Source organism: Malaclemys terrapin, chromosome 11, assembly GCF_027887155.1.
Source record: "Malaclemys terrapin pileata isolate rMalTer1 chromosome 11, rMalTer1.hap1, whole genome shotgun sequence".
Taxonomy (NCBI): Eukaryota; Metazoa; Chordata; order Testudines; family Emydidae; genus Malaclemys; species Malaclemys terrapin.
In genome coordinates, this window is record NC_071515.1 from 48,488,837 (window position 1) to 48,501,639 (window position 12,803).

The window sequence follows — 12,803 nt, forward strand, 5'->3', positions numbered from 1 at the left end:
AGAACAGTTAGCACCTGGTGGCATCCGGTCCTGAGCACCTGCTGTGGGAGCACTAAGCACCTTTCAACTCCTATTAAGTTCAGTTTGTAGGACTGAGTCCTTATTCATAAAATTAGGGTTCACATTTATTGTAGCTGGAAAGAAATTGTTTTATATTCTCACCCCATTGAATATTTTTTCACATCACCATAATACTATCTCATGGATTTGTTAAAGGTCGGTATAGTATATTTAAGGTATGTCCATGGCTGCTTAATCCTTCGGATATTTGTGTAAACCAGAGTTGGAGAAATTATATGTACTGTATAACTGGACAATACAGAAACATCCTTTCTTCAGTTAATCTTTTGAATTAGTATTATATATTTTAAGGGCCATACTTTGCTCCCTGGTGGAACTGTTGATGTCAGTGAGAGCAGTATATGGCTCCAAGAGTATATAACCTCATGTACAGGATGTTGAATTGGACAGTTGACCTAAATTGCAGAGCGATAAGTCACTGTTAAAATTAAAAGTATAAGCATTTCACAACTATAACCTGCCAGTGCTACTCTTTAAACCACTTGACAATTGTTAAAATTACAGAAAGCAATCACTGTTCAGCACTGAAGAAAATGACCCTATGCTTTTCAGGGTGAAGGTTGTTGTAGTCTTTGCTCCAGAAGGTGAGCCCAATGGAATTAACTGTGCCTGTACCAGTTCAATTGCATTCATCTTGAAAATGTAATATATACTGATTTCTGGAGAAAGACAAATACTTAGAAGTGAGTTTTAAAATATTTTTGCGAGATTGTGACTCTAAACAATCTTCTACATCTTTTATATTCAGAATCTCTTGAATTTTAAAATTAACACTAAGCCTTTGAAATAGAGACGCTTGGAAGTTTCTTATAAGTTGTTGCACACTTTGGGTGTGTAAGAGGAAGAGGGGAAAGAATGGGGCCTAAATGATGTATCCTGTGAACACCCAAAACTTCCAGTGACTCCAGTGGAAGCATTGGTTGCATAAAAATGCAGGATTGGCTGTGTCATGTGCTTGTGTATGCTTGAAGAATATTTTTTTTTATTATACTTTATTTCACTGTGGTATCTTGGTCTTTTGTATGATATTTTGATGGGGTTCTTCCTTGGCAATTACAGTAGTGACTTGGTACATTTGATGGCCCTGGTGATGGTGAAGGTATAGAATCCTAGAAGATTAGGGTTGGAAGAGACCTCAGGAGGTCATCTAGTCCAATCCCCTGCTCAAAGCAGGACCAACACCAACTAAATCATCCCAGCCAGGGCTTTGTCAAGCCGGGCCTTAAAAACTTCTAAGGATGGAGATTCCACCACTTCCCTAGGTAACCCATTCCAGTCCTTTACCACCCTCCTAGTGAAATAGTGTTTCCTAATACCCAACCTAAACCTCCCCCACTGCAACTTGAGACCATTGCTTCTTGTTCTGTCATCTGCCACCACTGAGAACAGCTTAGCTCCATCCTCTTTGGAAACCCCCCTTCAGGTAATTGAAGGCTGCTATCAAATCCCCCCTCACTCTTCTCTTCTGCAGACTAAATAACCCCAGTTCTATCAGCCTATCCTCGTAAGTCATGTGCCCCAGCCCCTTAATCATTTTCATTGTCCTCCGCTGGACTCTCTCCAATTTGTCCACATCCCTTCTGTAGTGGGGGGACCAAAACTGGACGCAATACTCCAGGTGTGGCCTCACCAGTGTTGAATAGAGGGGAATAATCACTTCCTTCGCAATGCTTCTACTAATGCAGCCCAATATGCCGTTGGTCTTCTTGGCAACGAGGGCACACTGCTGACTCATATCCAGGTTCTCATCCACTGTAATCCCCAGGTCCTTTTCTGCAGAACTGCTGCTTAGCCAGTCAGTCCCCAACCTGTAGCGGTGCATGGGATTCTTCCTTCCTAAGTGCAGGACTCTGCACTTGTCCATGTTGAACCTCATCAGATTTCTTTTGGCCCAATCCTCCAATTTGTCTAGGTCACTCTGGACCCTATCCCTCCCCTCCAGGGTATCTACCTCTCCTCCCATCTGCAAACTTGCTGAGGGTGCAATTAATCCCCATCATCAAGATCATTAATAAAGATATTGAACAAAACTGGTCCCAGGATCGACCTCTGGGGCACTCCGCTTGATACTGGCTGCCAACTAGACATCGAGCTGTTGATCACTACCCGTTGAGCCCGACAATCTAGCCAGCTTTCTATCCACCTTATAGTGCAGGCATCCAATCCTCCTTTTTTAAGGTAATAAGATTCTGAAATTTTCTTGATATTTTTCCAGACCTTCCCAAACATTCACCTTAATTTATGGTACAATTACCTTCTGATTTTTCTCTTGTCTCTGAAGATCCACTTCTGAGTGGACAGGGAAATGTTGGGTGGCAGGATGAATAGCTTTTTCTTTGAAAACAGAAATTACTTTATGAATTACATAGAATCTTCCTTATGCCCCCAAAACCAATACGATTATATCTATAACTCCACTGTAGTGAAAAGCTGATTTTTATAAGCAAGTGACAGTCTACAAAGATTTCAGGTGTTCCTAGAGAATGTTTGTTTGCTTTTTAAGTGTCTTCTTGATTTCTACTGCTTTTGTTAGTATGCAGTGTGCTACTTGGAGCTAGGCAATAGGGTGCATTGAAAATGAAGCATGCTAACTTGCTACAGATATTACGTTAACAGTGGAATATTAGCTGAAGTGCTACCAACTATCTTAAAATTATTAGTACCATAGATTAAGAACAATTACATTCCACAGCAGGTTATGCCATTAATTTTTATAGTTGCTCAAAACCCAGTTTGGGTAATCTGGTCTGGCAGCAAATGGTGTAGGTAGAAAGCTTTTAACATTTAAATATGGCATCTTCGCAAAACAGTATGGAGCCAGATATATCTCAGAAAAGTAAAATATGGATCATTGTGCTCGGTGAGCTGAATAGCATCTTAGACTTTTGTAATTCATTGATCTTGTGTAGTGAACAGCTGCAAAGTGCATCATTCTATGCATAAACAGTAAATAATAATTTTTTTTAAAAAAAGAATTCTACTTTTCAGGTAAAAGTGTGTGTATTTCAAATCAGTGTGTAGAATATATGTTTCTATGTTATTAAATGTGATGGCTTATTTAAATATATTAAAATTATGGTGATTTTAGGAATTAGTAAAGCAATTATTTTCATTCATGTCATAGTTTTACACAATGGCCACATTTAACCATTAAATACAAGGGTAATATATATTTTATATATAAAATCTCTGCATTAACAGGTAGGTAAACACTGGTCTAGTTGTAAAAGTTTCTACATGGTTTATGTACCAAGTAATATTCAGTTTTTATTAGATGTTACTTCAATTTTCAATAGAAATAACCTCCTTTGTCTCCTTAGCACCACTGATTTTTTCTTTCAAAGGTACATTAACAATGCTGATGGAACCAGTGCAATTAGCTTCTACATTTAACAAAAATAAATATGATAAAATGAAAAGTGCTGCATCTATAGCGTTAATACAATATTGTACAATATTGCTGTACTTGAAGCAATGAAACCTGAAGGAGGACAAAATATTGAAAGGTCGAGAAAAATGAGAGAGAGAGAACAAACGATGCAAAAAGAAAATGACACTGAGGTCTTGGTTTAATACATATGTATTCCAGGTTGATGGCTGATTTCATTAGCAAATCTCATTGTTATGCAATGTCTGTTCTTCTGCAGCAAAATGAATATTGTATTCTCACAGGCTGTGTGTGTGTGTGTGTGTGTGTGTGTGTGTCTATTTTATGTTGATAGATAAATGAAAGGATATACATTTATAGCTTTCTTCAGTCTTTTGTATCTTTTCTAAAAAATATGCATGGCCTTCAACATTTCTTTTTTGTTCTTAAACCTTTCAAGGTATATCTAGAGTTGTATATTAAAAGTATCTTGTTTATACAAAATATCTATAAAATGTTCCCCTAGTTTTTATAGTGAGAGATCTAATTTATTAAATAAACCCCTTTCCTGTGTGCTGGAAAGAAAATGTAGATCGCAAACCTTCTGAAGGCCATCAGTTTAAGAAAATAAATCATGTTTAATGCTAAACTATATTATAAAAAGCGAATGCTAGGCTGTTGAAGTATTGGGTTTTTTTTGTAGATACTTTATATAGCTGGTTCAGGTGTGTTGTTTCCCACTAGCTAGTAAAAAATCCCAAAATAAGTGTGTACATAGATATGTTTTAATTGTTTTCAAGCTCTAATAAGTGAGAAAATACTGGAAAATGTTTAAATGAAAATCCAGATATTAAATGGTTTATCCTAATGTGACTTGAATTTATTCATAATATGCTAAATTCAGAAGTGTAAGACAGTTGGAGACTCAATGGCTTAAGGGACTGATGTGTATAGTTTCTGTTGTCTCTATATCGCCATTTCAAATCCAGCCCATGTCTGGTAGTGATGGAAAGTTTTGATGTACAAAGACCCCAAATGAGGAGGTCGCAAAAATTATTCATGTAAGAAAGTTAAAATGCTGTGGGATTTATTCCTTTAATGTAATATTATTTTTTCTTCAAGTAGATGCAGATGTGTATTCCAAGCAGGGGTGTACATGTCGGTGCCAGAGACTTTTGCCTAGCTGTACCCATAGAGAGGCGGCGCTCGCACCTCCATGCCTGTAACTCCTTCCCTGGCTATATGAGGCAACACTGCCCTGACCCCACGTCAGTTCATTCTCACCGCCCATCAGCTGAAGTCGGCACTCTGCGTGGTTGTCATTTCACAACCTCTCAATTCATTGTCTTAGCCTATTTTTAGTTTGCATAGTTAATAGTTTAGTTAGTATTAGAGTAATAGTATAGTGGAAGTGCTCCCCAGTGATGCCATCACCAGGATTCAAGCATTGTCCTTTGTGTGGAGTGGCAATTCCCAACAGTGACCCCCACATGAGGTTCTTGCTCTGTCTTGGCGAAGCCCACCTTAAAGAGAGCTGTTCTATCTAAAGATTGTTCAAGAAGAGGACTCCGGTGGCATGGGACCTTTGCCTCAAGCAGCACCTGCTTGAACAGGCCATCAGGCCTGACCTGGTACTGAGGCCTTCCTCGGGCCACAGATCCCCCTCCAGCTTGGAAATGCTACTGCCTCCCATTTTGGGGCAGGGGCTTCTCCAAAGAGACACCGGAGTAGTTCTCTGTCATTGGCGCCAAAAATGAGGTCTCAGAAGACCAATTGTGAGTGCTCCAGGTCCTGAGGCGATTCTTCTGCCTCCCCTAAGAAAAACGGAGACCAGCACCAGGCTGGCTCTGGCATGCGGGATGGTGCAGGTGCCTCTGACCCTCCCTCAGTACAGGGTAGGTAGGGCAGACACCCGTACCATCGACTCCAGGTCTGGCCTCTAGGCATCCATTGAGTCTCTGCATGTTGGTGGCTGTGATAACAGCGCCTGGAGGGGTTTGTTGCTTGTCACTAGCAAAGCATTGTGAGAGATAGTCCAGGCTGGAAAGTTAAGGGGGTACAGCAATCCTACAGTTCCAAGTCATACCCTGGGGCCCCATCACACCCTTCCATCTCAGAAGACTGTATTTTTGATAGCCATTATTTCTGCTAAGAGGGTGTGTTGCAGTCTCTGATGGCTGGGCCACCTTACACCAGTTCTCCAGGGACAAGATTATGCTCCGGCCATACCTTGTATCCAAAATGGTCTCTCAGTTTGATTTGAACCAGGCAATGTATGTGCCTATATTTTCCCCTTATCTGCATTTCTTCCCAGAGGAACAATGCCTCCTTACATTAGATACTGTCTAACCTTTTGTCTGAACAGGACTGAACAGTTTTGTGCTTCGCCTTGCCTGTTCATATCATATGCGGACACCATGAAAGGAATAGGTGGTCTCTGTGCAGACCATCTCTAGATGGATAACGTCTTGCATCAAGACTGAGTATGATATACCATTGGCTGTGCCACTTCACCAGATATGGGCACATTCAACGAGAGCGCAGGCAATGTCGGTGGCGTTCCTTAATGACATTTCCATATTGGGCATTTGTAGGGGGGCCATATGTGGGGGGGGGCATATGGTCATCTACACATACATTTACGGACTATTACAGGATCACCGCTTCTTCCAGAGCGGATGCTAATGTCAGAAGAGTATCCTGCAATCCTTACTCAGGTAGACGCTGAGCCCTGTCTGGGGATGTGGCTACTGCTCACTAGTCACATGTTTGGAATACACACATTTGCATATACTCGAAGAAGGAAAAGTTACTTACTGTAACTGTGGTTCTTCAAGATGTGATGCAGATGTGTATTCCACGACCCACCTTTAGTAAGCGCAGAATTAATTCAGTTTACAAAGAAAAGACTTTGAGGACAAATTGCAGACATAGTGGGCAATAAGTATATAATTTTTAGTGGCTCTTGCTAATCAGTACTTGCAATATTTCACTTGCATCTTTTGATTCAAGATATTACCTTAGGATCCAATTAATATGTCACATGTTCAAGCATTCAGTTTAAAATTGGGGCTGGTGATGGGGGAGCAATCTGTAAACTAAAACCAAAGAAATCACGAGTAATAGCACCAGGCCCTGTGGCCACAATACACTGCCTAGGCTGCTTCAGAGGAGGAAGAGCAGAGGAGGATGCTGTATCTCCTTCCTGCCTCTTGCAGGAACCCCCGCTCCACCCTATGCCCTGGTAGGGCTAGGACTAAGACAGGTAGGGGGAATTCAGCTGCTACACAATTTCTGAGCAGCACTAAGAGGCTCCTTCTGAACTGGCATGAGCTGTTTGAAACACTATGGAGAAAGGGGATTAGCTTGCTACATGTTTTTAAAGCAATGTCTTTTCCAAATATAGGGCCAGGTTCTGATACTCTTCACTCAAGCTGAATATTAGCTTATTCTATGAATGGCCACATGAAATAAAGTAGTACTCAGATGTGTTAAGCATGTTAGAATCTGGCCCAATGAGTAAGACTTCTCACTCGTTCCAGATTGCTTGGGAGGTGGGAATTGCACTTCATCGGAAAGGGAATAGCTGAAAGATTTGTCACTTATGAAGAAGTAAGATGCATTTGGGTTTTTTGGAAGAGGTGGTTGAGACTTTTGGTAGAGGAGAAGAATCTGCATCTCCACTTTCCCTCCTTCTGGTGGGCAGAGTTGGAAGTAACTTGAGATTTTAGGGGTCAGGGAACGTAGGAATGGTTTGAATTGCTGGTGTCTCACCCCAGCAAATTCTGATAGTATTCAGCTGGCCTACTGGTCTCTCCTTGCCCATGAATCTGTCTGTGCAGCTCACATAAATGGATATACATGTTAGCTGGGTATTCTTGCTCAGATCATTAGCAGGAAAGATTTAACCACACTGATGTGAAACCATCAGCATTAAGTTTCAGATTTAACACTCATGGAGATGAATGGGGGAAGTTCACACTGTTCAGAGCCATTTTTTATGTTGTCTGTTTGTATACTTAGATGACTGCATCAGTTTCATTCAGTTCATATTCAGGAGGTTATGTTCACAGCTATGTCAGCTAGAAGATTTTTGTTTTGTTTTAAAGGAAAGTTTTATAGTGACATGTGGATTCTGCAGCAAATTTGGTGCCTAAGGAATAACGTAAAATGCAAAGCTCTGGCCATAGTGCCTTGCACTATTTGCCGTTTACTTGGAGATTGTAGCCCTTCCTCTCTAATGTGGACTGCGCAACAGAAATCCAACAGTCCAGGACTTCTATTACTTTTACCCTTGTCTACTGCAATGTACTCTACTCAGAGCCACCTCTGAAGATCAACCTGAATGTTCTTGTTAGCGCAGAACTACTTGCTGTCTGAAAGTACAGATAAGAGTAAAAATATACCTACAGTAGAACCTCAAAGTTACAAACACCTCGGAAATGGAGGTTGTTTGTAACTCTGAACAAAACATGGTTGTTCTTTCAAAAGTTTACAGCTGGAAATTGACTTAAAACAGCTTTGAAACTTTACTATGCAGAAGAAAAATGCTTCTTTTAATCATCTTAATTTAAATGAAACAAGCACAGAAACAGTTTCCTTACCTTGTCAGATCTCTTTTTAAACTTTCCAATATTTTAGCAGGTTTGGGGCCTCATGAGACTTGGGCATTATACGATTAAGCAAGTGACTGACAAGTGTGAGGTGAGATGAGTCACTGGAGGGCCTCTGGTGGTTGGAAGGGTCAGAAAATAACCCTTATTGCGTGTAATCTTGTTAACACTGGTATCTGGCTTGGAGTTGTGGGTAAGCTGGGAACATTTACCAAAGATGTATCCTATTTTGTTGTTGCCGATATCATATTTGTGTGTGTGTGTATCCTCCTTCACTTCATGTACCATAGCAAAGACACTTTACCTAATAATTACTTTTTGCAGTGTGGGTAATGTGTATTGAAATGATCTGAGAAGAATTGTTCACCTCAATATCTAATATCTGAATAACAACTCTAGTACACATGTCCCATTCCATAAAAACCCTACATCGTGTACGACCTATTAAATTCATTGGGACTATTTTTGTGAGTAAGGATTTTTTGGGTGAAAAGTTTCTAACGTCAGGCCCTAACTGACTATCTCTTATGCTTCTCGTGAAGTCAGAGGCAAACTCCCATTGATTTCACTATGAACTGTGTACTGTTTATGGAAAGGTATTTTTTAAACTATCGTAAAGAGAGCTTTGTTGAGATTTTTCTCTTAAGCACAAGGCTGTATTTCTGCTTGAAGATTTGTATTTTTTAACCATCTCTTTTGACAAGAATCACTTTTTGTAAGGAAAAAAACAAACCAACAGATTCCAGCAATACAATTTTGATGTTTTGAAATAGTTTTTTTTTTTTTTAAAGGGAATGAGTTGTTTCTCTGCATTTTGTTACAATAATTATGGCCATGCTAATGCATGAAATAATCGTTTATTACATTTAAAAATCTCAAGATAATCTTTTAAATCAACTATGTAAAATATAAATATTTTACAAGAAGAATCCTTTACTATTTTTGCTGATATTATTAGCATAGTTTTTGGAATGTTTTAATTTATGAACTACATTTAATCATGGGGCCTGGTTTATTGGTGGACAGATGTCCTACTCAAACCATCATCATACTTTTAGCACTGCGATGGTACCATTGTTGGCAGTCTTTGTAGAAACACTCAAGCCTGGTCTATACTTAAAAGTTTTGCTAGCATAACTAAGTCAGCTAGGAATGCGAAAAATACACACTCCCTAACAGACATAGCTAGGCTGGTAAAAGCTGTAGTGTAGACGCAGTTGTGCTGGCAAAAATGTCTTTTTGACGATACTGCTTATTTATTTGTGGAACTGGTATAGCTATATTAGCAAAAGAACTCTTTTTCCAGTATAAGCTGTCTCTCCACTATACCGGCAAACCTTTCTAGTGTAGACAAGGCCTCAGCCTAGGATATGCTCTCTAGGCTTGATCCAACCCCCCCTGAAGTGAATAGGATTCTTTCAATTTACTTTTATAGGTTTTGGATCAGGTCCTTGTTCCTAGAGGTGATTTTGAGATAGGGTCAGGGTACATTGACAGTATAGTTAGTGGAAGTTTGCATTGCCAATGCCCATTCCGTACCTGGATTTCATTCTCCAGCTTTGTCAATTTGCTGCTTTTCTGTGGCTGAATGCTGAACTGTTTCTCAGAGAGGAAAGTTGATGTCCCTTTTGTGTACTCCCCATGTTACTCTTGAGGGTAAGAGGCTTCCTTTCCCATTGGTCACTGTTTTTATGGGGTTTTACTCTTTATAGTGTCATGGCCCCCGTCAACTCCTGAAGAAAGTCCATCAGGGAGAGTGTGATTGTAAACTGGACCCGCTTAACTTTTCTTCATTGGTGGATTCTGTCAGTTAAATAGGGAAGCAATAGCCTTCTCCCGCTGATGTCAGTTCCTTCTGTGACTAAGATTTTTTGGGAGGAAAACAGTCTTAGGTGGTCAAAGGCATTCAATGACCACTGCCTCCCTTGGAGCGGGGGAGGGAAGAGTATCCAGTTGAAATATGAAGGATTTGAGGAGATAGTTACAACAAAAATGTATTTTAGAGAAATTAAGTGCAGATTCTCTCACTTCTTGCACATTAGATATTTTTTAAAATATCTGGAATAGAGGATTATTTTTATTGCTCAAATTCTTCTCTACCAGAGGCTCTTGCACCCCCTTTTCAGCAGGCAGCGGGGGGAGGAAGGATTCTAGACACTTAAATAACATCACAACCTTCCAAGCTAATATCTGTGACAATTTTGATTTGTGTCAAGCTATCAAACCAACTAGCCTCTTGCTCTGTGCTGTGAAGGAGCCTGCAATTGACATCTTTATCCAACCATTGTTTTATTTTTCTTTTAAATTGCACTTTAGAGTTAATTTTGGTTGTTTTTAAATAATATATTATATAATATCTTTTTAGAAAGTTCTATTGTTTATTTCCTTTCACTTCTGAAAAGAGGGTGAAAATTATAAACCTCCAAATACAACTATTAGCAATTGTTTCTCAGATTTCAGATTTTTCCAAGAATAACTTGATTGAGTTTTTATCATAAGATGTGTACTGATTCCTCTAATAGAACTTCAGCAGCAGTTTATTGCATGTGTGTATTTGAACTTCAGTTAACTCAAATGATTCTTTTATATTTAGCCATGCTTAAAAAACATCATGTAGTACAGAATTGCCATTTATCCAATGTTAAAAATCTGCATTTTTTGCTTAGTTATTTTTATTTCTGATGCAGTTAAATTGGAACAATTATACATTGTATTTGCAACTAATTAGTTCACCTGGGTTGCTTTTGGTCATGTGAGCATACTTGTTTACCAGTGATCTAAGTGCTCCACCTGCCTTTCAGTTTGTTTACCAGGAAATCAAGATGTGTAAACTGCAGGAAGTACTATTTGACCCTCTCCGACAGTATCTCATTACAATAATTGCTAATCTCTGAATAAGACAGCCATGTTTTGTGAGTAATACACACAGAGAGAGGTTGTGTTAGACAGATTTTAGATGTTTCCACAAATCTAGCATTGTAACTACTTGCTTGGATTATGTTTTCATGATAGCTTTTGATAACAGACATCTGGTGACCTTTGGGGTCAGCAAAGCTGGAGCAAAATAGTATGTGTTCTTTCAGTCCTCTTAACTGAGAAAAAAATATCACGGCTTGTTGTTTTGGAGTGCTGTCACTGCTCTGTAGCGAAAGGATAATGGCTACTTCCTGATTAAACCACTATCCACAGTAAGCTGTTAATGTTTGTTATATATCTATTCTCCTCTAAAGACAAGTGTTCAGTGTTCTTTTTTGTTTTCTGCTTTTTTTCCAGAGAATTCTCAGTTTAAAATGTTTATAAATATGGTTGAAGTGAGAGCCTACAGTTAGAGGGACTTTTCAATTATTTTAATTTCCAGGATTATCTTTTTCTTTTTGAAGTAAGAAAGTTACCTAGCGTTTTTTAATACTCCTTTGAAAAATGATTTAATACAAACTAGTCTGAAATACATTTAGTTGTTGAGTGTTTAACATTTGAAATCTATTTAGCTGCAAATCTCTCAACTATTCTTAATTTCAATGATGATTCTGGTAAATGTTCAAAGGAATAACCCTGATATTACAAACAATATATCTAAAGTATTTTTCAATACTACTGAATAAACACTGATAATTTGTAGTCTATTTATTCTATATCATCTATTTTACATCTAGCATAGGTCTATCAGTTTTGGAATAAAGTACTATCTGGAATTTCTTCATTAGATTTTATTTATTTAGATCTCTATTTCCATACTCATGATAGTTTAACTTAGCTATTTTTCTGCCAAGTAACTGCACAATTGGCAATCTTATAGTAAAGAGCAGGCAGGTGTAACTCCTGCTGTTCTGTGCCTGGACCCATTTTTATATTACCCTAAAAACTTCATTTTGAGATTTAATACCACAAGAAGATGGGGTTCCAGGAGACGGAGGATCAAATTCTACTCACTACATAAATACAGAAGAATCCTCTGAAGTTGATAGTTACACACTTGTAACTGGAAGTATAATTTGTGCACAGAGGGTGCTATATACTCTGATAACATTACTGAGGCTGTATACCATATACAATTAACCATTTTTCTCAGTTGTTTCACAGTGGGCAGGAAGGTTGCCAAATCAGGCTCCAAAAATAGGTGAGGACAATAGAACGGGATTACACCAGTGTTCTTTGTTGCCATAATGAACATTTGGCATCAATTCCTCTACAGTAGGCAGTTAAGTATATTATAAAAACATGCTGGAGCGGACTTTTAAAATAAAACCAATGTGGCTGTCTTAAAGTGCTGGCATTAAATATGATACTAAGGAATTATAAAGAATTCCATTTAAAAATGCCAGAAAAAGAAGTAATCGGTGCAAGATAAGTTGACAACTAATTAATGGAATTCTCCTTAGTAAACATGATTAATACTTTCTGGAGAATGTGTGCGCATGCACGTTAGTTAGGATTAAATTGCTTATATTAAGGAACATGTAAAGTAGATGACATGTCTGACCAACCTGAGGTTGCCAACGTAAGAAAACTCCTCTTTTGCATTTAGCACTTCTTGGCCTAATTGTGTTGAGATTAAATGGGAACATTTGCTGGCATTCATTCCACAGTAATCCTTAGGATAAACTAAATTGCCATTTGACCATTAAGTGGTCTCCTTTTGGTGAAAAACAGTGTGGCAGAGGGAGTAAACTTTATCCGCTAGTGCCTGTGCAATGCCTGCCTCTTGGGGAGAGGAGTCATGTAACCCATTATAAAATGGGGTT

At 38.7% G+C, this 12,803-nt stretch overlaps 1 protein-coding gene across 24 annotated transcripts in view; it reads left to right on the forward strand.

The window, feature by feature from the left end:
• The window catches only part of BAZ2B (bromodomain adjacent to zinc finger domain 2B), a 272,137-nt gene that overhangs the window by 74,562 nt on the left and 184,772 nt on the right, over positions 1 to 12,803 (forward strand). The window contains exon 1 of one of the 24 annotated variants that reach the window (XM_054043385.1): positions 10,999 to 11,249. The exons of the other annotated variants lie outside the window; for them this stretch is intronic. The gene's annotated coding sequence lies outside the window, so the exon portion shown is untranslated. Of the gene's footprint in view, positions 1 to 10,998; positions 11,250 to 12,803 lie in introns of those variants that run through there. 24 annotated transcript variants of the gene reach the window in all.